The sequence below is a fragment of the Apteryx rowi genome, unplaced genomic scaffold (assembly GCF_003343035.1).
Source record: "Apteryx rowi isolate R43461 unplaced genomic scaffold, aptRow1 scaffold_184, whole genome shotgun sequence".
In the NCBI taxonomy this organism is placed as follows: domain Eukaryota; kingdom Metazoa; phylum Chordata; class Aves; order Apterygiformes; family Apterygidae; genus Apteryx; species Apteryx rowi.
In genome coordinates this window covers 909,213-926,033 of record NW_020448130.1, presented here as the reverse complement: position 1 = coordinate 926,033, position 16,821 = coordinate 909,213, and the positions used below count along the sequence as shown (strand labels likewise).

General features: G+C 38.1%; 1 protein-coding gene across 1 annotated transcript in view; it reads left to right on the top strand.

The window, feature by feature from the left end:
- Positions 1 to 16,821, top strand: part of OTUD6B (OTU domain containing 6B) — a 29,828-nt gene continuing 13,007 nt past the window's right edge. The window contains exons 1-2 of the mRNA XM_026061735.1: positions 1 to 8; positions 14,542 to 14,547. The gene's annotated coding sequence lies outside the window, so the exon portion shown is untranslated. The remainder of the gene's footprint in view (positions 9 to 14,541; positions 14,548 to 16,821) is intronic.

Genomic DNA, 16,821 nt, shown 5'->3' with positions numbered 1-16,821 from the left:
AGAGGGAGGTGCTAGCCGGTTTTACTGCTAGCAGTTGCCTTCCTTCCTCAGGAGTTCGGGGAGGCAGGCTAACGGGGACTTCACTGAGACCGTCGCCACTGAGCTGCGAAGACGGTGAGGTGACCTTCAGTTCCACTTTCAACGTGAGGCGGTAAATCTACACGTTATAAAATCTGCTGTTCATCCGAGAAGGATCGCCTAGTGTCACCGAACTCTCCGAAGACATAAGGGCTTAATTTGCTTCTGCGAGAAAGCTCACTCGGGCACCATCTGGAAGGAAGTCTCAGGCAGGGAGGAGGGAGCAACCTTTCCTCCAGGCAGGGAACAGGGAACAGGCTTTCCATTTCAGCCAAGATTGAAATAAGGCAGATGTCTGTCACCCATGTGTCATGCAGATCCATCATCCGTAGGTTAGAGATAGCCAGACTGTGATAATACAACAAGATACGCAGTTATTTTGTATACAAGCAAATCTTAGTCACGACTTTCAAGTGCTATCCAACATCCCCAAAGCGTGGTTACGCAGAACCAGTCCACTTCTTGAAATGCACGACGTGGAAAACAGTCAGACATTTTCATAAGAAATGAGTAGTGAGTGTTAACTGAAAAACTGTATCAGATGATAGCCCAGTCTGAGATTTCACTAGCTGGTCATATTCCTTCCTGAATATTATTTTGTAAGATAAAATACTGTTATTTACATCACATTGAAAATTTTCTGCAGGAGCAGTTTTTCACCAAAAAAGTTTAGAATCTAGGAAATCAGCTCCTTTACAGAAATAGACTGATGTATTTGAAAATCTATATGGGAAATAATTATATGAATTACATGAAAAGAAGGCTGATGTATTTTCTTTCTGTAAGGCTGAAACGATTCATTTTTACTTTAATAACTATAACATGGAATGAATATGCTATGGTAAAATTGTGATGACAAAACAGCATTTTCATAGGTTATTTTAATGTTTTTAAAAAGAAAAATATTTTTAAACTTGTAGTAAATTTTGAAATATTGTCTAGTCTTTCTCACTTGGGTTTCATCTAGCCCTGAAATTGCCACATAAGGAATAATACACTACAAGGCAGCTGGTTGTTAGGCCAAGTATCTTTGTCATGCAGGAAATACAGTCATACCATGTCAAACTGGCTCTTCCCTTAGAAAATGTTGTAACTAACTTGGAAGATGCTTATTTGATTTTAATTGGATTGAACTTTCAGTTTTCAATCATCTTAAAAAGAACTCTCTCTGGATGAAATCAACATGTAAAGGCTTTTTCTGTGAGGATTTTTAGGGCTCAAGGTGTTTTGTATCACCAAATCTTTCATGTTGCTGAGCTACTGTTAGGTTGATACTGGCAAGTCAAGAACAGGTCTTTACTATTACTAGTCGAGATGTATCTTGAGCCTATATTCTGTATGTTTTTACTATCACATACCTGCTTTTCAACTGATAGACACAGGCTTTCTTTTGGAACTTTAATATAGGAACTGACATTTGCAGCCAGGTTTCTTTATCATTTTTCCTGTACTGGGAAAAAATATAAGACCTTTTAAAAGCCACATACTAGGCAGCATTGAGTTGCACCAACACCTATTCCATCCTGTAATTCCATTTTGCAGTTACAGAAAATTGATTGTGTGGGACCTATCCACTAAACTGATGTCCCATGCCTCAGAGGAAGACTAAATCCCTAAGATCACTGTCAGTTGCCCAAAGGGAAAGCTATGTCACAACTCAGTTCCGCCAAACAAGCCTGCACTTACAGGCGAGAATTATTGTTACTAAGCATCCCAGCATGCTGACCTATTATTAGAAATATGACTGTCATCTGAATAAGTACCCACTCAAGATTAAAAAAAAAAAAAAAATTTCTCCAGCTCCTGTGATTTGACTTGTCAGAGTTCTTTAAATCTTTTAGTCACTGGAGCTGCTAAACATTCTAAAACAGCAGAAATCAGTTAATAGTTCAATCATTCACCTCTGTTTTTCAGTATTTTGAATCCATGTATTTAAGGTAACCACATGTCTACATTTCAGCTAGAACCTTGCAGTCTGACATTTAGCTCTGCTGTCATTGTCTGCAATATCCAAGTTAGCTTGACCCAGCTAGTAACAACAGAGGGTACCAAAAGGTGCACAGTCAAACGAGACAACACACTTGGCTGGTAACAAACGCTCTGTGCGTGCTACTCAGGCTGCAGAGGGAAGAATTCAGACACTGGATAATGCCAGATTTAAGACCATATAGGCGATGAGAATTTGCTATTTTTTTCCTACCCTTCTTCCTCTGGGCACAAATGCCTTATGATACATATTAATTACACCATGTGCAGTTTTTCTCCTATTAAAATCCTGCCTTGTTCAGTGGGAAGGATGCTCTCCCCTGAGCAGCCCTGCTCATGACTGCACTACCCAGAGGATAAATCCCGCTTGAATTCAGTGCCACAGCACTTGTAGCCCAGGCCATGGTGCGAGGAGCACCACTTCCTTTTGTACGCTCAGCCCTCAGCCTCGCTGCCCCTAGCGAGTCGCAGCGCACCCTGTGTATGCCACATAGCCGTACTGCAGCGCCCGTTTATGTTGCCAATGAGTCTTGAAGGTCCTCAGCTAAAAAGGCTGAGTGATAGAATGTGGTTTTAATGGATTCTTAGTTCTGCAGGGTTTATAGACTGAAACAGCTGTTTTGGATACACAGAATAATTGTTGGAGCACTTTTATAGCTGGCCGCTGACAGAGGGAATTTTTGCTGGGGACCAGGCAGCTATGCCTTTATTTAGCATTAATCTCAGAGTTAAGGAAAATATTTCAGATGTAAGACCTGCAGGGAAAATGCCTCCATAAGTGCAGCTGCATTGCACAGGCAAATGAACCAACAATACCTCTGAGAAGTTAATCTTACAAAAGGTTTCTCACAGTGCCTTCACCTGTGTCACAGACCTAAATCGCGCATGTACCACTCCATCCTGCCCCAAAGTGGGGCTGTTTCATGTAAACTTCTGTGTAATATGAGTGAGGGCAGAGTAAGACAGCACAGCAGTTACTAACAAGGGGTATATTAAATAGAGGCATAAAATTAAAATGGCACAACATATTTTCTTCCACTGTTTTTATTTATTTTGCATAATTTGTGTGACCTTTTAAGAAGCTTGATAACGCTCAAGTTTTTTCATTTTGAAAACATTATCATCCTTGGTGGTTAATTTGTTTTTTATTTTTCCTAGATGAAAGAAAGAATCAAATTAGTTTAGCATGAGAAAAAAAATGCACATTTTTGAACCTATTATCAAGTGCAAGAATAACATTATAGAAAATTTAGTTACAGCTCTTTATTAAATCAAGGCTGTTTAACTAGTAATGCAAAAAATCATTGTATGGAGTCCATATGTGTTCTACTCATTTTTCTCAGGTACCTTGTAAATTTATAAATTAAATTTAAGAACAAATAACCTCCAATAATGACCTTTCTATCTCTATGTTACTTTTATTTTCAAAGCACTTAGAGACTGCAAGCCTAAATCCATTGTGGTAGGAGTTGTTCAAACACACAGAGGACTACCCTCATCATTTATAGGATAAAAAGCCCCAAAGATTCAGTACATTTATAGAAATAATATGAGTAATGCAAGTTCACATAACATCCCACTGGTTGTGTAAGAAATGGAATACAGTTTTTCTCAGATCTAATCAAAGGGCCTATTTGCTAGACCAAGCTTCCTCCTAATGGCTAAAGGAAGAAGAAAGAAAAAACCTGGGATCATTTCAATCTGTTATGAAACACAGAGTTTTCAGATACTATGCAAACACTATAATCTAAGAAGACAAAAATTAAAGTCATATTATACATCTAAACCTTTGAATGGAAAAATCAGACTTGAGAATAGCTGAAATCAATGAAAAACCTATCTATTGCCTTTTTTGGTACTGAATAAGACAGTAAAACAGAACAATAAAAGTCTGCCGTACATGCTAGCAGAATTTTAGTCAGTTTAAATTATTTTTGAAAGATCTAGTTATGGGCTATGACTGATTGTTAGACTATCGGAATTTCTAGGGATGTCAAAAATTGAATATGGCAGTGCTGGGAAGGAGAAGGTAAACTGTGTGACAAGATTATTACGATGCATGACATTTTATATTCTGAGATTGTTTTCTGTGTCCTCTTAATGTCTCTTTTCCTGTGTTACTGAAGTAAATTAATTTCTCTTCTGCTGCTTGGTTAATATATGAAAAAAAAAAAAAGGAAAAGTGCTTATTCTTATGTTTTCCCAGATCTGCTACATTAAAATGAGGCACAGTAAGATATAACAAGATCTGGCTTATTTTTAAAAACTGTAACACAGAGGGGAATACGAGCAGCATATAGAGCATATGGAAAATACTCTCATGATTTTAATTCATAAATGTATCCTGTGCTGCAAGATTAAGTCTATAACAAGGTAAAATTTTATACCATAGTCTAAGAAATGTAATACAATATTGTATATAATATGAAATATAGGCTATAATATAATAATTAACACCAGTTATAAAAATAACTAACTATAGGTTTGCATGTGTGGTTTCGTTAAAGGTAATACAATATAATATAATATCTATGATATAGTATCCAGGATATCCAGGATAATTTGAGAACATATTTTGACTGATTGGCAGGTCTTTTAAAAATATTTCTCAGTTCCTGATCTTTGTGTTGTATAACAACCTAGTGTAGACTTCTGACTCAAGATGCCTTTGTAAATTGGTATTGCTGTGAGCAGCTCACCCAATAAACTCTGGAACTGGTAGTATGGTGGGCTGTTTAATTTTTTTTTCTTTTTTCTTTTAATTTATGAGTCAGTCTATTCTTACTGTCATTTATTCACGTGCAGAAGTATACAAACAATATGAAAATGGGAACATCATGTAAATCTCTCTTTTTCTGTACTGGGGATAGGGTTGGTTCCTCTTCATACAGCAGAAATTGGATAATAAGTCTACAGAACACAGGAATACACCAAATGTGAACCTCTTCTGCGTGAAAGCATTGTATCTCTAGACACATCAACATAGCTCAGCCCGTCATAGTTCTGATAAGTCACCCTCCCATTGGCAAAACACAAAGAAAGTTATCTTATTCAGTGGTGACTTAGGAGGTTGGTAGCAGCTAACGTTGCAGAAAGTGGTTGTTCTTTCAACCCCCTCCTTCCCACTTGCAGAGCTACAAAAGCAGGAACAGCAGCACACAAGAGCAGCAAGAAGTCATGCTAGCTGCCCTCAGAGCCTCCACTTGTTGCTACCCTCTCTTCCCAAAAGGAATGGGTAGCATTTGGCCAGCAACTTCACATATCTATTTTTGGTAACTTTTTATTCTATATCTTCTCTATTCCTGTCGTTGTAGAGCATTTGTGCAAATGTATGTATGGAGGCTGCTGTTATAAAGCTGTAATTTACTGGATTGCATTAATTTTACTATAGTAGATTATGATGACAGACAGAAGTGATCATGGTAAAGATGTCTACATTTACACAAAGGGGGACCTCTTATATTATTCCTAACTGGAACTGCAATTCTTGTAATGCTCATTCTTGTTATTATCTTTTCCTGATGGCACATCTGTCATTTCTTCTGTAGTCTTGGTGCTATTCTAGTTGACCTTATTTTTAGAATAATGGAGGAATTTTCAGCCTCAATTCTGAAATAATTCACACTGGAAAATGTAAGCCTGATTGGCAGGAAAATTGTTTATGTGATTTAAATTTTTTTCAAGCCTAGCTCTATATCAGTGTATTACCATGACTGCAAAACCCTTCCTTGGTCATCTTGAAAACACCAGCTGCTTTCAAAAAAATCTTAATTTAATTTATTCATCTCTCCTAATCACATTACATATACTCAAGATTCCTGGCTTTATTATGCGTCAGAGTTTGCAACTCAATAAATACCTATACTTAGATCCCTTCCTTCTGTAGAAACATTCCATTCATTTACTAACTTCAGTCAGATTTTATCCTACTAGTGGCTTTTGAATAACTTTTTAATTCCTTTTTTCTACCTTCTTTTCTATTCCTGAATGGATGAATACTATCAGATAGTGCTTTTTAGATATTTCTAAATTATGGCAGCATACGTGATCTTCATTTGGTCTCTAATTTTTAGTTAATTTTATTTCTGAGGGTGGGGGTTTGGGGAGAGCAAGAGGGAAGAAGTGGCATTACACATTTATTTGAGCATTTTTTCAGTTTTGATTTGAATTACTTGTCAGCTATAAAGACCTCTGAGGCTTTGGTCATAAAACTAAGCAGTATCAGGCTTAGTCAATTCCTAGATGAAAGACATTCAAGAAAAATAGGCAAAGATCTAAAGTCACTTCTGATGCTTCAGTAGATGGCACTCTGCTCTAAGGATGAACTGAGCTGCTGTACCCTTGTGGTACTAGATAGGGATTAAGTATCAAGAAGCAAGCTTAAAATTTAAGTCAAGGTCATGACAGCTTTTGATCATAAGATATCCCATGACACATATCACAAGTATAGCAACATCTTGGTCAAACTCCAGTTCAGGTAATTATTGTTTTGGCTTCAGTTCCTCTTGCCTTTTCAGTCTCAATGAGCATTATCCTTCACTTTTGACCAAAACTCTTGTCTCATGCAGTATGTTCATTAAAGAGTTGCTGCATTTCTGTAGTGGATGAAGTGATTAATGCACAGAAGTTGTTTATGAAGTTAGTTGTTCAGCAGAATAAAAAAGAGTAACGGGGCCTGCTACTCTATTTTATGCGACCATCTATATCTATTTCAGATGAGTAGTGCTTTCCGTAGATGATCTAATGCTTCATAGGTTCATGACAACATTCTGAGTTGTGTTGCAAAGGCTTTTCCACATGGATAGTTCTGTATGGATTGAAGTGGCACCATGCTTAAACTTGATTTAATTTGTTAACATGATGCTCATATGTGATAAGAAATAGTCCTATTTAACTGCTAATCTTCAAGTTGCCAGAATTTTGAAAGTAAACATTTGAAATCAAACTGGGGGAGTGAAAATGCTGGTAATGGCTTATCTACAAGATAAGCTTTACAACTGGGAGCTGCCAAAAGAGATGGTGCTGCTGAAAGAATGTGCAAGTAAGTGCTGGAAACAGAAGGAAATTCTTGAGCAGAACTGGGTGTTTTGAGCTTGGCTCCCCTATGACTCATCGTTCTACAGGGCTTCTGTAAGTTAGGAAAGCTCCACAGAACTTGATGCAAAAAAAAAAAAAAAAAAAGAGGTTGAGTAGGGATGAGCTGACTGTAGACACCAAGAAATTAAACTGTAAGCATATTATCTAAATATTGGCTACATCTGCAGAACCTCTTTAAATGATTCTTTCCATAAATAAAAATTCAGTTTTATAGATATGGAGTCCTGTTGTGCATCTCAGTATGTGGTGCAAGAGTTGTGTGGCAACAGTCAGTCTAATGATGCCCAGCAGTAAGGGGGAAAGTGTAATCAACTGGAAAACATAGTAGCAATGAGAAACCAAAAATTTAGAAGCGTGAAGGGATTCAGACTACTGAAAGTTGAATTTTCCAGCTGTAAGAACACAAATAATACAAATAAATATTTTGTCTGTATCTAGATCTTACCAGTATAGATTAAAAATGGAAAAGTGGAAAGTCAACATATATTATTCTCCCACTGATGGAAAAGATGTGAGAAGTGAGTCATTTGCCAGGACTAATGCCTGAACTCTAGAGAAGCTGATAAAGACTTGATGAGTTCAGTGTAATTATTCCATACATAGTAAGACCATTTCTTAAACGAAGCCCAGAATTCAAAGAAAGAATAGATACTTACATTAAAGAGCTGAAAACTGACATCCATATACAATTTTGAAGACTTACTAATTACAAATGAATTTACAAATAGGACTCGCTGGAAACATGACTTCAGTTTACCAGAAAGACTGGTGAGAAAAATACCTCCAACATTCTGGAAGTCTCTGAGAAGAAGCTGAGCTTTCTATGGAAGGAATCAAAATGATGACAGCATCTAATGCTGAACAAGTACACAACACAAGCTGAAGGAATGTATTAGACAGAAATGTAGACCAGAAATGCATACATTATGGTCCAGTACACATGCTACAGAACACAAGAGACAGAAGGAAAATTACTTAGTATTTGGGCAGCAGAGCAAAAGAATAAAAGAAAAAAAAACCTTTTTCATGTTCCAGTGGCCCAATACTGATATACTGCCAGCAGTTAATAATAATACTTAGCATTGACCAATACAAGTGATGGTATCTTTGGGCATATTGTGGATATGTGATTAGATCACAGTTATTAGAAATTGTCATGAAAAAGTTATTGCTGAGTACACCCAATTGATTAGAGGATGTTAACAAGAGCATCAAGTACTATGATGGGGAGATAATTGCTGCTTAGGAAAAATCACTGCTGGACGGTACAAAAAGCAAGGCATGCATTCAAGACATATATTAGCATGCTAATACCTTCACTCTTATGATGGGAAGCTTCAAACAAGCCAACAAAAGATGAACAAAGCAGAATGCAACAGGCTGTAAAATAATAAATACTACCATGGTTGAACAGCTTTCAAGAAGCAGATGCTAAAGGCAGCTGCGGTGAGCGATGACTGATGTATGCAAGAACAGATTTTGTTCAAAAGTGTCAATCAATATGTCCAACAAATTTAAGAGCTGACATCAGCTGTCATGGATAAAGTTGGGGGTAAGAGCATGTTTCAGAAGAGGCAAAGGCCTCTACTGACCGAGTATGAATACCTACTTGACATGGAACAATTCAAAGCATGACAATAATACTGTGATCTTCAACAGAAGGATTTACAGCTTTTTGATACAAAATCCAATATGATCTTGGGGAAGATCAAAACAGACCCAGGTGCTACTTGTTCTTGTCAATTGACCAGCCTAATGATTGTCAGGAATAAGATACAGGATGTATAAAAAGGACAAGGAATGCAAAATGGTAGAATTAAGATAACAACTGAATAGGAAAAAAAAAATCCCACTAGCTATACTACAAACAAGTTCCAAGATCAGTATAATTGAAAAAGGTGTAATGAAATGAATATACTTAATGCCATTGCAGCATTTTTATAAATAGTTCTTTTAATAAAGACATAATATAGATGGAGCCTTTGCATGTTATTACCCAGCACATAATGCATGAAACATGACTCCCGTGATCTTTTCATCTGAGGAAAAAACAAGAGACTTAGTTGCTCCAGTATATCACTGTGAAAGATATTTTGGTGTGCCTCAGCTTTGGGAGCCAACTACCTATTTTTCTTGGTGTGATCTTGCCATCAGGTAACTTAAGTTATAATTTTTTACTCTCTCCTTATAGATCTGTAAGTCCTTGCATCATGCTTCTATGTAATGGATAGCTTCCACTTCACTTATTATAGCAGGTAGCTATTACAATTCCAGCTAGTCCCTTCTGCCTTCCTTCCATAACTCCTCCCAGATGACCTACTGTACTAGTTGAGGTCTATAGTATATCTATTATATATCACAAAAAATACTGTTTGAAATTTATAATTTCTATGGTCTCCTAATATGTCCTTAGCTTCTCAAAGCAATCAGACATGGCATCTTTGGGCATGCTACTAGAACAGATGGCAGACCAAGAACAAATACAGTTCTGCAACTATCTTTGAGGACATACTATTGGAAGCTCAAATCTGGGATTCAAAGAGGGACATTGATTTAAGGTTTCCAGGGGAATGGAAAATTCAGTTCTGCCAGAGATTAAAACACTTAAAGCAGCTTTCCTCCTCTAAAGAAACTGGAAGGAATAAAATTATGTTGCTTGTTTTTGTAAGTATCACTTTCTTGTATGCATGGAAAAGAATTTTCATTTAACGTATAATAAACAAAGCTGATGTGTATTTCCATTATTACTTGCTTTAGGCTTTGGGGAATCTGAATTTTCTTTTGTTTTCTCCTGTATTCCACTGTTAATACACAGCAAAGGTATAGAGAGCTTTGGCAGGAGCTTATTAATGGGTTCTATAAATATACAGATACAACTTCATGAGGCATTTTGAAAGAGATATTGAAAGATGACTAGTGTTAAGTACTGACACTGTTTTGAAACGTTTGAACTAAATCTTTCATATTGCAGCCCATTAGTTGTAATTTACAGCTTCTTTGGTTCTTTTGACCTGTTCTCTTCATTTGCGAAGTGCTGTATCCTCCATATGTTCTGCACCTTTTCAAATAATTAAATTGTGCTCATTATTTAGTCATTTGTTGTCTTATTCCATTTCATCAGTCTCCACAATTCAGTCATAAATCATTCCGTTTAGAGGCCATTCATTCTAACACACTGTAAGAGAGCAGACAAGCCTGTTGCCAAACGCATCAACTACTTATTCAGCAAGTCGTTTGTAAATGTTGTACATATTGTGATAGGTTTTTCTGAATATGCGCGACAATGTCTCTACAGGCCAGTCAGAGTATTTGTGTGGCCCACTCTCTTTGTGATTACATTGCAATGCTCTGGAGTTTGTCCATTGTTTTGTTAATCTCTTTTAACCATTCTCTTGTCCCAGTAACTTATTTTTCCCACTCTACGTCCTTATTCTTGTTCTGTTTTGCCCCCAACGTCTATTGTCCACTTCCATGATTCCTTAATTCTGACTTCTCAGTCAGCTCATCGCCGTTTTCTCTTGCAGCCTTGCTCCTTGCCAGAGCTATCTCCCTGCTCCATCCTACAGATCAGTGATTTCCCCTCTCCTTATCTGACTAGTTCTAGTGCCGTTGTTCATCCCCTTACAATTCTCCTCCCAGTGTCAATCTCAGCTTCTCCAGTTTCCTCTTCCATTTTCTGTACTAGCTCCCAGTCCTTCCTCATCACAGCCCCAGTCTCTTTGTCCAGCCATCTCCTCACTAGCCCAAGGCTCCTTTCACAACACTCAGAGTTTTTCTCCTTCCCTTCCCCTTTCCCTCCAGACTCCTTTTCTGACTCTTCTGTTTTTCTTCCCCTTAACATATTCTTTTCCCTAGGGCACTTAAATTAGGCAGCATCCTTTCTTCCCCGCCTTGGGTACCCAGCAGAAGAGAGCACTAGACAGTGATGGACAGAATCAGTGTTCTGCATGTTGGTCAGCTGTGGTCTGGAGTATAAAGTGTAATTATATTTTATATAGAAGAAATTATTGCAGTAACCACAGTCCAAAGTTTTAATAACGTACTATTTGTCTTGAAGTCTGTTTATGTATCAGTAAAATATAATTTTAGCACAAACACTTACTATTGAATGCTACTTTGAGAGTTTCAGAGATTGTAGTAACTGTCCAGTTACTACATCTCAGCAGCTTAAGGAGTACCTACAGTCCCTCTTTTCTCTTCCATTAAGAAGAGATCTGGGAAGATTATCAGATTACTGGGGAAAATTGACTGCTTACATGTGTCACTCTTTTATTGTTTTATAGCAATAGCACAGGCTATACTTGGCAATTTCATGGTCTAGAGAGTAAATACAGCTCCTAGTGAAAATTGCAGCACCTTCAAGGGGTTTAGCAGAGCATGGGTTATAGGTCAGAATTCTTACCAAGACTAGAGCAGCAGAATTTGACAACCTTCAGTCCTAATCCTGTGAAACCTGACTGACAGTCTCTGCTGAATGCACTTAAGTAACTATTAGTAGTGGAAATCCCAAGTATTCCTTATTTTCAAATGTCTCTTTTGAAAAACAGGGGAGGAGTTGGAGCCCCCCCCTCCTCCCATATCTAAGCATTTAGGATGCATTCAAGTCACCTTTTGTCAAATGCAGGTTGCATATCTCAATCATATAGCCAGGAAAACTACTTAAGAATCCAGACACTTAGGTTTTTATGAAATCACTCAATTTCAACTGCTGAGATTTTAAGAAATCAAAACACTTTAAAACTCACAATGCATTTGCAGAGTTTGGCAAAACTGTGCTACTACTAATACACATACTTTTTGCTAGCAGTCTTCCTAGAAATCAAGGCTATCTCCAGGTAATGCCTAGAGTTGCTCTGGAACCTCGTGTTTGTAAGATATCTGAATAACCAGTGACCCTGAATCTGTGTGGCCTATAGAGTCTAAATCTTACCATGGCTTTAGGAACAAATTAGAATGTGATATGTGTGTCCTGTGTAGGCTTCAATATAATGTAATGTGTAGTCCTTAATTCATGTAAAACAATTGCAAATCTTAAACTTACTACCCACTGATATTATGACACTGAGTAAAGGAAAGTTTAGCTGCTTTTGCTTTAGTATTTGGGATCACGGTGCCTTCACTGATTACACAGTACGTAAATCAGAAAACTGTCAACAAAACCTCAGTGAAACAATAAAGTCATTTTAGATGATTTTTATGTGCAGCTATAACCAGTCTGTCATTCAATTCAATGCTCAGCTAGATACATCTTGGACATAACGTAGGAAAACAAGATGCATTCTTACCTAAAAATAGCAAGACAGCTTCTTTGCTTGACCAATATTTTATACCACTTAGCTGGAGTAATATTTGGATGCTCTTTACTGCTGTTGTGAAAACTATATGCTAGACAGCTTTAGCTTACTGATGTTGCAACTGAAGAAACAAAAGCAAGACTTCTGGAGAGTGCCACGGGTCCCACCCCTGATTTACTCATAAATACCAATGAACAAAAGACCTTTCTGATTTTCACCATGTTTAATAAGCATTGCAGGACCAGAGCAGGAAAAAGATGATAGAAAGGATGGCAAAGTTTAATAGCGTAAATAGCCAAGCACGCTTTCTTTCTCAGAAAATAAATATGAAACAAAGAGAACACAACAGCTGGTTAATGCACTGTCCCAGTCCACTGTTATCAAAGGTAACCACCACTCATTGACTCCGGTGACTAGCATGACAATAGTAAGAGTCACATTTCAAAAGTGCCCATTAATACTGAAAATTTCAGTTCTGACAGTATGTAAAAGCCACTCTTATTACAGAACATCTTACAGCCATCATTGATTTCAATAGGAGGTTTGAGTTTTCTGAATAAAACAGATTAATAGAGTCATAAATTTCAATACCAGAAAGGATCATTATGATAATCTAGTGTGACTTCTTTGCATTTTAAAAGAGAACTTTAGTAAATGATTCTTGTCTGGAGCCCATAACTTACAGTTCAGGTACACCGTATTCATAGTAACGCATCCAGTCTTGATTTAAGACTTGTGTAACAGTGAATCTATTGTTAGAGAATATTGGACTGAAGCTGTCTAGAATTAATTGCTTAGCATAACTTGCTTAGCATTAGTAGCTAAATTTGCTGAAGCCTTAGGCCTCAGGCTGTGAATTTTTACCTAGATAAGTAAAAGGGGGCCCCAGAGCCGGTTCAAGCTGGAGGGATAAAGAAGTTACACGGACAGCAGGAGTAGCAGACCTTGAAGATAAGAAAAGAAGCAGCCTGCCTAGAGACAATGAAGGGGCCCAGTGAAGAAGGGGAAGAACCCAGACCTAACTATTACTGTTGGTCCAAACTATYGCTTRMGGGGTGGGGAATTTAGATTGTAAGGGTATAATTGCCCAGGGATTTCTTTGTTCGGGGTCCCTCTTCAGAGGCACCCAGCTCGAGCTGTAATCACCACGTGTGTATCATTAAATTTTATTTCTCTCCAATCTGACTTCGAACTTCTGCCTCAGCAGGAACCTAGGGTCAGACCCTGTTATGGAGGCCGGTGAGTCTGATTTTCCATAACACTATCACATTGCAGATAAAGTGATTTATAGTTAGTTATCTCTAGTTTCAGTTTGATTTTTTTCACTTCAGCCTCTAATGATTAGATTTTATTATGAATTTATCTGTTAAACCATCTTTTCTATACAGGAGTCATAATTAGCCAAACTGAGTTTATATACAGTAAGGCTTTACTGAAGGGTTAGAGCATCAGAGAAGAAAAATGTGCAGAATTTGTGGGGAAAAACACACACATCCATACTGACGTACATGGTCCTGATGAGCTGGCAGGTCAAGAGGTCCTTGTGGAGCCAGGATTCCTGGGGCAAGCAGGTAGAGAGAGGYAGGGCCCATAGGGCAGGCAGCACAGAAGGCCGTGTCAGGCTCTTGAAACAGGCAGGGAGAGCAGGTGACACACTTACAGCTCTGGCGGTCCCACAGCACCTCCATGACTGCAGATCTCTGTGACGGCAGTTCCTGTCCCACCAAATTCAGGATTTTGTCCTTTTATAAGATGTTTTCACTTCTACACAGCTGGTAGCCTTTGGCGTGCACCCCCTGAGCTGCACACTTTGTGATACTGGTGAGTGTTACTGTTGCAGGTCATAGCAAATACCTCCTCCTGCTGCTGGTTGTTTTCCTCTTGCATAGCTGTTGCTGCTTATCTTTGGTATGCTCAGAGCAGTCTTTTTCATAGCTCTCAATGTTGTGCAACAACCAGTACTTGACCAACAGTGAGTTGTTTATTTTTGGGGCCTCTGTTTTCATCCTATTACAGTATTTTCAGTGCCTTTGCTGTTGTCCCATGCTTAAACTCCATTTCATAACAAGAGACACCTGGCACCAAGCTTCAGTTCACACAGCAGGTTCTCACAACAGGTTGGTAACAAGCCCAGCAGGCCAGGACAGAGGCCTTGCAAAGCTGGCACAAGGCCCGTGGCCTGCTGCTAGCAACAGCAACACTTTTCTGACTGGCCAGTGACAGTCTGTGTCATTCTGGAGCTTCATTTAATTGTTTATTTAATCCTCATCGGGATAAACTAAACACTGAATAGAATTTAAATCATCCCATTGTAAGGTATTCCAAGTCTTGGGTCATTTCTTTAGGTCTTTTTGGAACTCTCCAATTTTTTGACGTTTTTCTGATGTATGGGTGTTTGAATTGAGAACACTCTGGTAACAGTCCCATTAATGCTAACATAATGGTAGTACATCTCTAGGTTTTGCTTGGTAGTTTTTGTTTATTTTATATTTCATGGCAGAAAATGAAGCTCTTGTTTAGCTGGCTGTGTAGCATGACCTTCCATACATTTACTTGCTCACTCCTCTCTAAAATGCAGCCCCCCATACTTAGTGTGTCCTAAAATCTTCATTCCTACATCACCCTGATCTCAACTGTATTAATATATGTGTTGTTCAGCTGAGGCTAGCATATCATAAGATCACTTTAATCACCCTACCAGGCTTTATCATCACTCACCACTTACTTACATTTGGTTACTTGAAGATTTCACTGGTATTTATTTTATATTTTGTTTCAGATTACTGCTAAAGATATAGAAGAACTCTGGACCAAGAATAGTCACTGTACAGACCCCATTAGATGTAGTTGTGTTGAAGGGAAGGAGCTCCTATTACCATTTTCCTGAAAGACTTACACTTGTAGTCCCACAAAACATTGGAGAACAGTGCCTGCATAAAGGATGGGATTAGATCATATGTCTGAACATCTAATTACAATGTCTTGTTATGGTAAAAAAAAATACATTGTTTTTTCTTGGCTATAACTTTATGAACTTCTAAAAGATGTAAGAGGTAAAAAACAGTATTTATTATTTCTGAATATAAAACATTTTAAAGAACACATATTAAATGTTTACATATACATGCATGTGTGCATAAATATATATCATTGGCAAACTGATATAAAGCATATATGTTGGACAAGGCATATCTAATCCAAATCTGGATTTGTCCTTATTCTAGATCTGCTGGTAGCACACAGAAATATTTACAGGCCACCACAGTATTTCCCAATACTAACCTATTTTTCTAGCTGAAAGCTAACCCTTCCCCCCCCCTTCTTTTTGGATGAGATTTTTTTTTTTTTCTAGCTGACAGTTGTCAAGTCTGTGATCTGGTTTTATGCCAACAGGCAGGTAAAATCCAGTAGAGGTAAGGGCGTAATATGTTATATATCCAGGATACAGATATTGAAATCTAAGAACTATTTAAATTTCAACAGTACTATATAGGAAATCTACAAACTGGGGTCTTGTTCTGTACACTAATGAGGTTGGACCCTTCATCTTAAGATTTGGCTTCATATTTCTTTAAGGGTTTCCTTTCTTTGCACTTGACATTGTATTTCTTGCAGAGGATTTGCTGATTAAAATGTGAAATATTAATAGCAGTGTCATCATAGTTAAGCACAAATGTATTGTTTCCATCATCAAACACTGCTTAATTTTAATAATTTTCAAAGCAGTTAAAGCTTATAAAAGATTATAACAAATCATTTCACTGTGGTGCAAACACAAACTACAAACATCACAGCTTTGAAAATCAAAGTATTTTTCGTGTACCTATTAACTTTAAATAACTTCAGGTAAAAAAACTACACACACAGAGCACTATATACTTTGCAGAAAAGTGAACAGGCTAAATCATTTTTTTTCTCGACGTGATAAATCATGAATAAATCACAGATTCGTTTCTTAACTCCATCCTTCCCCTTTACCGGGATTTCACCTCGAGTTAATTGAGTTAAATATACCCTTTTCTCTTGGTGAGAACGCGTCCATCGTAAATCCTGAACCAGGCAAGCGGTTCGGTGAAGTAGCTTCGTAGCTGTCGGAGACTGAAGTGAGGAAGGGGGTTGTTTTCCTCGCAGAAACGGTCCTTTTTGCACACGAAAACCGCGGCGGCGGCTCCCCCCTGCCCCATTTTTCCTGTGCTCTCACAACCTGAGAGCGAAAGAAACTCTGCTTCTTCCTGCTGCGACCCCGGCTCACGGCCCGTAACGTATGGGCAGAAGGGGGGGCCGCATCGGGCGCACAGCCGGTACCAGGGGAGGCAGGGAGCGGGGGAGTCCCCTCGCAGCCGCAGCCGCAGGCGGCGCATCTGTC